The 14,377-nt window shown below is 36.2% G+C and overlaps 1 protein-coding gene across 6 annotated transcripts in view; it reads right to left on the minus strand.

Moving 5' to 3' along the window:
* The window catches only part of LOC111514913 (uncharacterized), a 99,732-nt gene extending 86,817 nt beyond the window's left edge, over positions 1–12,915 (minus strand). For all 6 annotated transcript variants that reach the window (XM_074177169.1, XM_074177168.1, XM_074177167.1 and 3 more), the window contains exon 1: positions 12,759–12,915. The gene's annotated coding sequence lies outside the window, so the exon portion shown is untranslated. The remainder of the gene's footprint in view (positions 1–12,758) is intronic.
* Positions 12,916–14,377: the final 1,462 nt, after the last annotated feature.

The raw sequence follows: 14,377 nt of genomic DNA on the forward strand, positions 1-14,377 counted from the left end.
TCTTTTCGTCGCAAAAGGTATTTTGCAGATCATTGTAGACAATACAATTGGACATATCAGGAGCGAATCGGAAAAGTATACCAGAGACAGAATTCCAAAACCAACAGATAATATCGAAATAACAGGTCTACTGGGACTTTTATATTTAGCAGGGAGTCTAAAAAGTAGTCATCGTAGTACTTAAGAACTTTGGAATAGGAAAGGCACAGGCATTGAGAGATTTTGGCTAACCATGTCAGAACATCGTTTCAAGTTTCGTCTCAGGCATTTGGGATTTGATGATCTTCAAACTAGAGAAGAAAGAAGACAAATTGATAAGCTGACATCAATTCGTAGTTCATTTGATGAATTTGTCGAGAACTGCAAATCCGCCTACGTCATTGGAAAATATGCCATAATCAATGAAATCTAAAAGCTTTCCGTGGAAGATGTGGTTTCAAACAATACATGCCAAAGAAACCCAACAAAAATGAAATCAAAGTATGCGTTGGTACGCAGCCAGAAGACCCATATAGTGAGCAAAATGATGCGTATAGCATTGTCCATTGACTAATAGACCCTATCAGTCGATGGACTGGAAGAAATTTAACTTGTGGTAACTGGTTCATTAGTTTTGATTTGATCCATTCTGTATTGCGTCACCACCGGCACCGGTTAACATATATTGGAACTCTGAGAAAAAACAAGAGGGAACTCCTGCCAGAATTTGTGCAGACCACATCACGCCCTTTGTACTCTTCGTTATTTGGTTTTACAGAAGATATAACAACTGTATCGTATGTACCAAATAAATATAGAAATGTCGTTCTTGCATCCAGTTTATACACCACGAGGATGCTATAGATCCTGAAACAGTACCAATGTGTGAACCAGAGATCATAACCTGCTATAATTTCACCAAAGGTGGGGTTGACAATGTAGACAAGTTGCGAGTTCTTATGATGTATCAAGGAATAGTAGAAGATGGCCAGTTGTCATATTTTATGCCTTACTCAATATAGCAGGAATAAATTAAAAAATTATACATGTTGCAAATAATATAGAAAAATCTAGTGCAATGAGACGAATGTTTCTCAAACAATTGGCACTAAATCTGAATGAAAAACATCTAAATCGATGCTCTCTCGAAAAAAAAATGCCTCCTGCTCTTCGGGAACGTAGACAAGAAGTAGCTGGGACATCTACTACAGCCCTTGTAGAAAATCTTGCCCCAGGTACAAAACAGATGGATAAGAAAACAAGATTCAGCTGCAGAATTTGCAAAAAATCTATTGGTCTGAAGCACATTCAAGTTTCATGTAGCACGTGTACGTTATTGAATGAAACATTATAAATTCAATCTTTCATATTTACACATCAGAAGTTCTCATTTTTTGTTTTCATTTCACAGTAAGATATTTTAACTGAGATAACGTTTCATTTTATAGTGAAATAATACATTATTTCTTGTATTCATGAAGAAAAAATGTATGATTGTCCATATGATTTTACAGGAATCAATAAATAAATTGATCTAATCGAACAAGTGCCATACTCGTGTAATGAACTTTGGCGCCACCGCTGAAGGGTTACTATGATATAATATGAACGATACGAGTACAATATGACATGATATATGATTAAGTACAGCCAGGAATAAAATAGGAAGCGATTTATTCGACTTCTCAAGGGTAGGATGTCTCAATAATCAGCCTTGCCCAAAATTCTTCTGCAGCAAAAGCAAAATATGTATCACAATCTACTGAAATCTCTCTAGTATGAAATCACTGCTGCCTTAAAGAATATTCCAGAAGAAGGTATGATTGAAGTATACCAATCTCAAAATTTGTTGAATATCGTAGCTTCAAGTATTTTAACAAACATGATTTTCAGCGGGATTTGTTTCAAATTCCCTTATTTCGTATTTTTGACCAGAGTAGTGTTGATGAGGGAGTATCATTTCTTGTTAACAGTTTAAATAATTAATTTGATAAACATGCTCCCATAGTATATGCAAAAGTAACCAAACAAAGGACACCATGGTTGACAGACACAATAAGAGTTATGATGAAAACAAGAGATAAGGCTTTACTGAAATATAGAAAGACAAAGTAGATAATAGTTTCAGATTCTAAAAAGATATGCGAAATTATGTAAATAAAGCAATAGAAAACGAAAATAAGGCATTTTTTACTTTCCAGTTTCAACAAAATTACTCGAAAAAAATGTGGCGTACCCTGAAAATAAAGTAATTTCAGATTGGAAAAAAAATATTCCAGATCATCTGAAAAGTATCGATGAGGTCAATGACGTTTTTGTTAATTCTACAGGGTAATTCAAATTCGACCCCCACTATTGGGATCTCCTAAACTACAGGAGATATGTCAAAACTTAAATTGTGGCAAAGTTGGGACAAAGTTTTTTGTGCTTGATAAAGTACGGTTTTGAAACTTGGAAAATTCCAAGTATTTCCGGAGATATCCAGAAAAAACAAAAAATCGAAATTTTTGTTAATATTTTTCAGCTATACGTTTTCATGTTCAGATTAACTATCCGACGTTTCATCTTCTGGCAATCATCATCAACTTTTTTCTATCATGGGCGCCATATTGTTTTTTTTACAAAGAAAAATAGTGATTCTCGTTCTGATTTCATTGATGTATAATTTGTTATGATTTGCTCTTTTGAAACCACAGGTATAAGAAAAAACAACTTAATCTGAGATGGTCATGACTCCATCGAAAAATTTTGTTTAATGAACACTAGTTGTCAGAACTCATCAGACATCATAAGTTTGCACAAATACTTGATTCGAAATGCCCTCATTCTCATGAAGAAAAACGAGATATGTTGAAACGTTATTATAAATTTCATAGGAAGAGTACGGAAACAGCACAAATTTATTTTGAATTGTTACCGGAGAGACAACAGCCGGGTGGAACATTATTCGGTATTTTGGACAAACACTAGGCAAAGTACGGTGCGTTTCAACAACCAGGAATGGAATCATGAGCTTGTTAAAAAATGCACAAAAAGTATTACAACAAGTGTTCTAAATGATGGCCTTCCTTTTGAATACATAAGCGAGCTCGTCGTCTCAAATTAAAAACAGCCCTAACAATATCCCTTCTTCTGATAGACCTGAATTGCGTGATGGTATGCTACCCATATATTCTGTGCCCCACAAGAAAGTATCCAAAACTGTAAGGTCAGGTGACCTTGCCGGCCACCCCAGAATTTCCTAACAGCCTATTAGGAAATATTTGGTGCAAATATTCACAAACTGCTACTTCATTGTGTGAAGGAGCTCCATCATGCTAAAACCAGCAGCTGTAATAACTAACAGGGGAAAACATATCCATATATTCTTCGAACTCGTTTCTTAAGAACCGAAGATAGGTTTTCCTGTTCAAAGTATCAGAGAATAAATGAGGTCCAACTATTCGGTGGTTATAAATTCCAGCCCACACATTCAAACGAAACCAAACTTGTGGTCTGACTTCTCTGAAGTCAGTTGAGTATCAAAATATGCAGAAGTTAAGAATATTTCAAACCGTCATTTTTAACACCTCGACACTTGTTTCAATCACCAAGTGATCCTCTTCAAGAGGAAGATTAACCGGTTTAATCAGTTTAATCTTCCTCTTGAAGATGATCACTTGGTGATTGAAACACATGTTGAAGTGTTAAAATAACGGTTTGGTGTTGGGATAAAACTCCAGTAATATTTATTTCTACACCAAAGGTATCAACAGTGCATCGCAAGTATGCAGAAGTTGTTTCATTTGCCTAGTAAAATTAGTAAATTCCTAACATTGGCAATGAGGATTTTGGCAAATAACGTGAATAAAATGTATGCAACACAACTCATTGGACATTTGAACGAACTAGGAGCAAGTGACTGGCCCATTTTGTGCCTAAGTTTCTTACCAACGAAATTAGTGCTTCATAAAAACAGCGATTTATCTTTCTACATTTCTTGTCGGCAGATCCATATAGATTATATTATACAATCTATGTATTATACATATGTATTATGTACTATATGTATAATATACTATATGTATATGTATTATCTATATAGTATACAATCTATGTATATCAGAGGCACGAGAAGACAAAACTTTATTAGTAGATGTATTCAATGAACATTTTGGCTCTAATAGTAGGTATAGACCTACCTTCATTCGTGGCGAAATGCTGAAGTTTTATTAAGCGAAAAAACAACCAGGTAAAACAATTAATGAATGGGCTGTACGAGTTCTAATTTTTTTGACACACAAGTTCATTTATGAAATGAATAGGGTTATCAAAGACAAACTGATGCGAAATACTGAATTATAATGAATGCAAAATTCAATATATTCCACGGTTACTCGATTCATAGTCCGTCGATTTGCAGTTCTATTATCTCGGAAACTTTTCGGAATGTACCTATTGAAACGTTTTGAACAAATATTCAGTCAAGTAACTGAAAATCAATAAGCTGGCATTTTAAATATGAATTGGATTTCAAAATAATTTTTTACAAAAGCTGAAATTTTATAATTTCAAGACTGCAGTAAGTTTAAAGTCCATAAAATTTATATCGAGTGACTTTTTCAATCAATAAATACTTTTAGTTTATTAGACAGTAAAAATTATAAAGAAACTTAGATAGAAGTAAATTATATTCTGGAAATTCTCAAATTTGACGTTTTGTGAAAAAAACTTTGACTTTTCAATGAAGAAGACTAACATTAAATTCAATGTGGATTGGAATGGTGAATGAACAACATATCACACAAATAAATAAGAGGAAGTTTTTATGAATGGAATGATGGATGGAATTAGCCGATACTTGAGGAAAATCTATAACGTATTTAACCAACACTTTATTGTAAGATTTTCACTGAACAGTTCACAAAACTGAAATACAAAATTCGAAAAATTGATGAAATCTATAAAATGTGGATTTAATTGCTAGTATCTAGATGATGACCTAATCAATAGAGCCATCATCTAGATACTAGCAGTTGAATCAGGCAACGCTGATGAAATTTCCAACTTAACATAAAATATGTTGGCTTGAAATCAAATTTTCAAAAATGTGAAATGATTCCTCTAGAAAATACCAACATGAATGCATTGGCAGAATTCAAGATAATTGGTCCGGGCATAAAAATAAAAACCATATCAAACTGGCCCCTTTTTCGACCACCATTATCTGAGGAATCTCTTTCGTCTTAGTAGCGTTCCAGTACATATTGGATTTTTTCGTTGATGAATTCTATTACAGTACCAAAGTTGAGATGCTTTCCAACATGGCACAGTGGAATAAAATGTCAGGAATTTTTCATAGTTTTTCGACAGACCCTAAAAAATATCACTAATAACAATTTGTGGAAGATGCAACGTGGGCCAGAGCTACTCTACTAGTCGATCAAGAAAGTTTGGTGGTTTGCTCATCTTCTCAGATGAGCATCATCTCAGCTCTTCCAGCTTTCCTATAATCAGCGCATAGTGTGAACAATTTAGTAGGGACAATTCTTCCTGAGACGATTTTAACTCAAACAGATTCCCTTTTTGAGGAGGAAGAACAATTATGGACCTCCGAAACCAAACTCAAATTACCGAATATGTACGAAAAAGTCCAGAAAGCTTGGGGCCGGAAATAGTTTCGAAGAAATTGCTTGAATCAGCTATATCAGTAACTAAAAAAGCTTGTATAAAGGCGGTTTCTTCGAAGTATTCTGGTACCTGGTACCCTTCTTGATGATAAGTCTTATAGAATTGCGATAGGTTTACGTTTGGGATCCATAGTTTGTATACCGCATTTTTGTAAACAGTTAACGATAGAGAAGTACACGGACTAAGTTTCAGATTGAGTGCAGATAATTATTTCTATCACCATGCTATAGATGATCTTATGAAGCGAGCTATGAATTCTGCAAAAATTCCAACAATTTTAAAATCCGGTGTTAGTTTTGAAGATGAAAACCATCCTGATGGTATGTCGTTGTTGACAGCTTAGAAATTCGGGACACTCGTCGCCTGGGATTTTGCCAGTACTTACACTGTTCCTAGTTCCCATGTTTCGTCTTACTCCAAATCTTCCGATATGGCTGGCAGAACTTGGCGGAAATAATAAACAACAAAAATATCAAAATTTGAAAGAACAACAAACTTTTTACGCAGTTACAAGACATTTGGAACTGTTTGTCAACGGGCATTGGAATTCGTTAGAGAAATTTAATGAACGATCTATAATACTACACTCGATAATAGAGCAATGTGTCTTTTCTTCTATGGAGAAAAAGAATCGCAATTTGAAGTGGAATTGCTGCTTCAATTTCAGGTAGTCTTCCTGTTTTGAGATAACTCGATGAATTGTCTAATATTGTCTTTCTCGAAAAATCCATCTCCATTACAAATAACACAGGTCTGCAAAAAAAATTTTCAAAAAATGTTTTGATTTCGTTAACCGATCTTTATGTAGTTTTTTGCGCTGATTTCAAAAATGACATTTGTTTTTATCTATCATGTAAGGTTTGCCTACAGAATAAAGATGAAATAATTGAAAAAGTGCAAAAAACCGAGTAATTGTGAATTTATTTTTATTATTTCAACATGAAGTAAAAACAAAAAAACAATGCTACATAGCTAAACTAAGCATAATAGTGATACACAAGTGTTTGCGAAATGATTATAAGTATTTGTAAAAACGTTTTCTTTTTCCGTCAAAGCTTCTTTTGGTACTTTTTCGGCTGTGTTCTTGTGAATTTTCCCTTTTTAACATCCAACAGTAGTCTGCCATTATGTTAACATTCCACCGACCTTGGTATCTGCGTTCCATTTCTTTTATGTCTTGATGGAACCGTTCTCCTTATTCCTCACTTACAGCCCATAGATTTTCGGGAAAGTAGTTCAGATGTGAGTGAAGGAATTGGACTTTGACACTCATGTTGCATCCCAACATTTTGTAGTTTTGTATCAATTCAGCAAGCAAATTTTTGTAGTTTGGGTCTTTTTTGTTTCCAAGAAAGCCTGTTATAACAAATTTAAATGAATTCTAGGCATTTTTTTCTTTCATTTCCATTTTAGTGACAAAGTTTTCATCTTTTAAAAGTTTTCTTATGTCAGGCCCAACGAAGACTCCTTCTTTTAGTTTAGCATCGGATAGACCAGGAAACTTTTCAGAAAGATACTTGAAACAATCTCCTTCTTTGTCTAATGCTTTCACAAACTGTTTCATTAACCCCAATTTGATATGGGAAGGTTAACAGCGGGTTGAAAAATATCGGTAACACGTGTTTCATGTAATACAATGTTCATTTTATCTAACACAAGATGAGTATCTTGAAAATGATGCATACATTAAGGACATCATTCTAGTATGAAGAGTGGCACTAGCACTAGCAGAAGTAATTGAGGTCGGTAAATTGAATAGTAAACACAATTTCTTAAATAAATGAATGAATCAAATTCAAAAATTTGCCCCTCGTTTCATGGAAAATGTGCAGCAAGGCGCCCCAGAATTCTCCAAAAAACAAAATATCTCTATCAATCCACGAATGTGAATAATTAATATTTGAAGAGATTTTCTGCGAAAGAAAGTTTTGGAGATGAACTAAATGTCACCAACAACTTCACACTGTAGAGTTTGAACTTGAGTGATTGTGGAACGAATAATTACTTGTTGCAATCTCTATGCAGTGTGGAATCACAGTGAACCATCAATAGTGGACATTAGACGGAATACTACAGACACCCGTACAGCAGTATATGGCACGAATAGAATCACCAATTTTGCCAAAATTGGTGATCCTACTCGTCCAGGCTTCGCACAATTGGCACATATGTCTACTTTTCTATGACATAATGTCGCAGCAGATTGTCCATGAAAAAGGTTCACGTGTTTGAGAGCAGTTTACAACACTCCACAACATCCCAGAACATTCTGCAATGTGGTGGAATGTTCGGAAACTTCCCATATCATTGTGCAACGATGAAGGGAGTTCTATGATGTGGTAGCCTCCTACCCCCATTCATTAAAAAGTGCTCGTTCCACCTGAAAGGCACGCTCATGGCATTATGAGAGCTAGAAAAAATTCTGAAAGAATCCAAAATAATCCTGGAACATTCTGAAATGTTCTAGGAGTAGTCTAAAACGTTCAACATCCGGGAACCTCCCAGAATAGGGTATATGATCAATGATGTGATAGTCCTCTATCGCCCATCTAATGCATAAAATGCATGAAGTAACTAACATATTTATTTTATGAGGATTAATATCGATTTCGTCTAAAGTTATATGTTTAAAATATGTTTTTTTCGTTAACCAGATATCACAACCCTACGAACGACAACCCTCAGAAGTCGAAACTTATGCGAGCTAAGGACGAACGAGGTCTTAACTTTAAACGTGTGATTTCTGACACGGGTTGGGCGATAACAAGTGAAAATCGAGCGTTCAGCCTGGGGCTTGAACCATCGACTCACACATCGGCCGATTGACTAAATGAACAAAGCACCCACGTCGAACCGCCCGGCTACCGACCATGCATACTTCGACAGGACGGCACAGGACGGAAACATGCCGGGACGGGAAGATGACGTGAAGTTTCGTTTCTCTTTCTATAGTTTCTTATGGTGGGGTGCGCATTAAGGCAGGCAACGGACAGGCGCATGCCAGGACAGAAAGAAGACGCGCCCCCACATAAAAACTATAGAAAGAGACGAAACTTCACGTTATGCTCCCGTCCCGGCATTTTCCGTCTTGTGCCGCCCTGTCGCAGTGTGCATGGAACTTAAAGAGCTTCAAACTACTTCATGGTATGGTACCATTATTTCAAACATTAAAATGAGCATAGTAAGCTTTTCTTAAAGGATAGACATATACCACTGGAGACTTTTTCATAGACCTATGAAAGAAGAACAACATATACTTTATTGTTTTGTTATACTCCAAAAGGATCAGGCAGCGTTTTCGATGAAAACACACCTTCTCTTGAATCACTCAGTCCGTTGGTAAAAATCGTATGATGAACCGTTCGTTGATTCTTAAGTTCAAATTTGAGTTTAGTTCAGGCAGACATACAGGCAGATATACATACAAATGAACAGACACGCCGGAGGCTTTAGTTGATAATATTCATTGATATTCACTCATCCGAGTGGGGCCGCCGAGTTCCGAACGTTTCGGCTATTACTACGATGGGCATCTCCAGTGGTGGTTGTTAGTAGGTAATACGTTGATTGAGATCCTATGTCGTATGACATTGGTATTCATAGAGAGTGGGAAGTGGGGAAAACTCTCCTGTTTGGCTTTGGCGGTGCCGGGTTTGAAGAGGCATCGATGGGGATCTGGATACCATGTTCGTCGAGTTTTATGATTTCTTTTTTTCTATTGGAGTTGTTCCGATATTCAGACGTGTAATAGTGACGGGTGTTGTGAAGCACGTCAGTTTTTTCCCATTGTATTAAATGGCCTTCTTGTACTGCGTGTTCAGCGACTCATGTTCATGTTCTCTCATGTTCCTTCATGTAGGTTCTTACACTCCTAAGAGTGGTACCGCCTTATTTGATTAGTACTGCAGATGACTTCATTTGATATCCAGTGAACTGATTGTATTTGCTGATAGTAACTTTGCTGGTGAAAAAGAATCATGAAGAAGCACAAAAGGATATAATGGACCAGTGCTATGGAATTCACAAAAGCAACGAATTGTGGCCATATCGAGCATAAAAAACAGAGTGCATCGCTCCTGGCACTGAATTTAAGAATTACTACATGCCGAGTGTCCTTGATAGATAAGTTGATAAGTCAAAATACCAAAATTAAACTCTACGTTATCTCTATCTCTATCTATCAAACTGATATTATATAAATGAAAAGTCTGCAAAGGTGTGATCGGCATAAACTAGGTACTACAGCTCTGAAAGACAAATTGCCGATATATTCACTGAACCCTTAGAAAATTATAAATTTCTTAAACACAAGAATTTCAATAACTAGGCGAAAAACATTATTAAATTCAAAGCATATGATTTATTGGAAAAAAATATGTTTTTGCTTTTAACTTCTCTAAAAAGCAATTGAATTTGAAAGAAACACATTAAAGTTGTTATTTATTTATTTATAGAAGTTATTTTCAGATACTAACTGGAAAAAACCTTTCCGAAACAACTACTTTGAAATCAAAATTAAATAATATGAAAGAAAAAGTACTCTCGACAAAAAAATCTCCTAATAAATATACCCCTTCCAATGTGAACAATAACATATAGCTGGAATTGAATCAAATAAGCGTTTCAAAGTCCTCACGTACTGTAATGATTGAACACCTGAATGGCGAGATGATTTATGGACTTCTGGCAGAATCTTCTAGGATTGGCTCACTCCAAGCGTTTATTCACCCTTCGAAGCTTGATACCAAACAGTTGTTGAACTATAGTAGAAATGAACTACGATGTCTAACAGGCCTTCTCACAGGTCACTGTCATTTGAGACTCGGACTGTCGGAAGACAGTTTGTGTCGTCTCCGTTTGGAAAATGATGAAACAGCAGAGCACATACTTTGTGCATGTCCGTTGGGGACTGAATCAGGTTTTCAGAGATTGGCAGAGCCGCACTCTTACCATCTGACCTGAAAGACCACTCACCATGTAAACTAATCGGCTTCGTTAAGAACCTGGGTTTATTTGGTCGAGTGTGAAGAAATGTAAACCCTTGAGGGTTGCGGTGGAGAGTCGAATAGACCCACTCACTTTGGACCTAACCTAACCTAAACTGTCATATATCACATATATCACACGTATCATTTCGAAATAATGAGGTCCGCCATTTAGAATGATAGTGGAATTGATATCGTAACTCTTTCTTATATATTGTGTAACGTTCCTATTAATGATATCTGTTTCAATTCCATAACGAATTTTTGGTGACTTTCGTGAGAAGTGACTTTCGTATAACTCAATGTTCATATGAAAGTGTTTATAAAAGTTAAAACTGGAACCTCTGGCGTAGAATGAAACTATTAGTTTTCTTCATCTCCTGAAGATGCTAATACGTTTGGTGAAACACGAGTCGCGAAGAGGATTGCAGTTCTGGTGTTTGAGAAAAATACTCGTTTTGGATGAAAGTAGTGGTTTCGAAAGTATTTTTTCTTTCGTGTAATTCAATGTCATGTGAAAGTAGTTGTTTTAGAAGAACGTTTTCTTTCAGTTTGTATCAGAAAGAAACTTCTGTACATGATCTAAAGAGTTTATTTTGAACTTAATTGTTTTCTTCTTTACTTTGAAATTTTCTCACATTTTTTATATACAAATGGTGAAATAGAAAGCCAAAAAGCTTCTTTCCCAAAAACCTCTTCTGGAAAATGTGCATCTTTCGAAGCATAATTTCAATTTTCAGTATATGTAATGTATGTATGTATGAAGTTAAAAATATTGAAACTTATAAAAGTATTTTTTCTTCAAAACAGTTTACAAAAAGCACAACCGAACAAATAACTACAAAACTGAACATGAAATTCAATATATACAATATACAGTGGAACAAATTCACTAAATCAAACGTGTTGTTTCTTTCGGAAAAATGCTCGGACACGTCGATTAATATTTTGAAGTGCCCTTATTTTCATGCAAAAAAAATTATACAGTGTGTCTCAAATATGAGATATGACTTCATCGATAATTTTATTAAATGACAACCCTGTTTTTTCAATGACTTTTATTAAAGGGTTCAACAAGTTGCACATGCCTGCCAAATTTCAATTTTTTACTCCTTGTTCCGAATATGGCTATTTTGTTTCCTTGTCCTATAGAAGCTGACGTCCCGAATAGAAACATCTGGTTTCAACAGGGCGGCGGGCCTCCTCATTTTGCAAGACCTGTCCGTGAGTACCTGAATGATGTGTTTCCAGGCAAATGGATTTGCAGAAGAGGACCCTATGAATGGCCACCTAGGTCTTCGGATTTAACACCTTTGGACTTGGGGTTACTTGAAGAGCAAAGTTTTCAAGACCAAACCGGCAAATATTGAGGATTTAAAAGAACGAATAAGACAGGAGTGTAGGCTAATTTCCGGCGAAGTAATCAGAAATGTTCAATACGAGTTTCAGTTACGTTTAGGGTACTGTCAGTTAGTGAATGGACAACATTTTGAACGATTGATGAAGAAAGACTATTGAATTGAATTCATTTTTTGAATTAGATGATGTTTGTTAAATATCTTTTAAAGGACAAGGAGTAAAAAAATTGAAATTTGGCAGGCATGTGCAACTTGTTGAACCCTTTAATAAAAGTCATTAAAAAAACAGGGTTGTCATTAAAAAAATTATCGATGACGTCATATCTCATATTTGAGACACACTGTATAATATTTTTTGCATTGAAATAAAGGCAATTTAAAATACTAATCGACGTGTCTGTGTCCAAAAGAAACAATACCTTTGATTTAGTGAATTTGTTCCATGTTAGAGACTCGCACTGTATATATACTGAAGTGGCAGGAATAGGAATGACAGAATCCATAATTCGATAAAGATCGTCTAGAAAAATTCACCATTGGAATAGTATACTGAAAAAACTACCTTCAGACAAAGGAACCAAATCAGTGTAACTCTATAAAGGTCAAAGTTTGAAATATTTTGTAGCAGTCTGTGGGCAATGCTACTGCATGGGATTTAAATTTGAAACCCATAACATTGAGGTCACTTATTCCGCGCAGTGGTTGAAATCCGATTGAAATTCAAGGGAAAACATCCCTCTGAATAATCGATACGAAAATACGCTACCTTCAAGTATTCACTGAGTAATTTCTTTCGAGTGGATCGTCTCATGAAGGCCGAAGCGACAACGACTCGCATAAAAGTCGACAAATTCGCAATCACTATTTATAACCGACGGCAGAGCGGTCGAAAATTCTGAAAACACTGAAAAGTTTTCGTTTGATGCGAAGAGCGGCATCCTATTTATAAAGGTGCGCGAAGTGATTGTTTTGTATACACGCGAAACGGACAATGTATAGGTCAGTTGTAAGTTGTAACTTTCAATAGTCTGGGAGCTGACCGAGCATAAACGTACCATGAGGTGCTGGACCTACCCAACGATTAGTTTGGGAGCTACCTACGGAGAGGCCACATATTTCTTTTGGGAAATTTTTACTTCAATATCGTAATTTCGAAATTATGGGTTCGGAGTCGAAATTTATAGAATGTCGTTATTTCGATTTTAAATTCGTTATTTCGGATTTAAGTTCACTTAGGAATGATTGTAGAAAATGCCCATACTATTCAATCATTTGTTTTGAAATCAATTCCGAAATAATGGGTTCGAATACAAATGTTCAGATTGAAGTTGAAATATCGAGTTTAATTTTGCTGCGCGTCAAACTTATTACATATTCTAGTAATACTTCGTTGTGAGAATTCAACTGTGTAGTTTACAAAACCGCAACACTTTTTTCGCTATACAATAGCTCCATCAAGCGTTTTCATAAGCAAAACGCTCAAAATCTCACAATGAAGTGTTGCTCGAATGCATTATGGTTGTTTATCAAGTATCAACCAATTCCATCACATATTTCAAGTTTGATCTCATTATTCAGGATTTGAATTTATGAATAAATAAGTCAGAAAAATACTTTCGTGTGTGGCTCTCCAGCTTTCTGAATGAACGTTCCTTGCGCAAGTGGCCGTCGACGGATATCTCTCCAATACTTTTACCATCAACGCTGGTGTTCTCAGGGATACCAACGACTTATTTGAAAAAACAAGAATCCAATGTATTGTTACCCCATGCCCCCTCCCGGGTTGTGTGCCCAGGTCGCAAGCTCCCTCCTTACGGAATCACTTCCGCAGGTTTGGACCTGGCGACCCTTTCCTTCCACCCCCGTTTCTTAAGGAAACGGTCCTCAATCCAGCTGCTAGGCACTTCAGCAAGATTGATATCTAACCTCTTTCGGTTGGAAACCAGCCTTTAGGTGCTTTTATTTCCCTATCTAACTTTTCGTTTTAAATTTATTGGCTTTTATTTGTCGCGGTATTCCTAACTGAATTTTTGCATGGGGGCCCCAAAACTAACGGCGGCCATAATTGTGATTGTCTGGCGTTTCTCAGTGAAGCTGAGAGAATGCGATTTGAAAGTGAGTCGCGGTTTTCCTGAAAGAGAATATATGGTTAATACACTTTAAAATATTATACTTGCCGGAGCCGCCTGACGGCGACTCGTGGGGGCGGTCTCTGATTTTGTTTAGTCGGCCTTGGATGTTTGTCCCTTTCTCGGAACCTGGGGTCATCCATGTTCAACGCTGTATTGTTACCAACTCCACTATATAGTTCAGTAATCAACGAATCAGGTTAGGACAAAGGACGAACAATAGGTGGGCGGAGCCTATGCGCGCGCCCCGCGGAAG

The sequence above is a fragment of the Leptinotarsa decemlineata genome, unplaced genomic scaffold, assembly GCF_025532065.1.
Source record: "Leptinotarsa decemlineata unplaced genomic scaffold, Ldec_3_MD MMD2_tig00002159_RagTag_RagTag, whole genome shotgun sequence".
Lineage (NCBI taxonomy): Eukaryota > Metazoa > Arthropoda > Insecta > Coleoptera > Chrysomelidae > Leptinotarsa > Leptinotarsa decemlineata.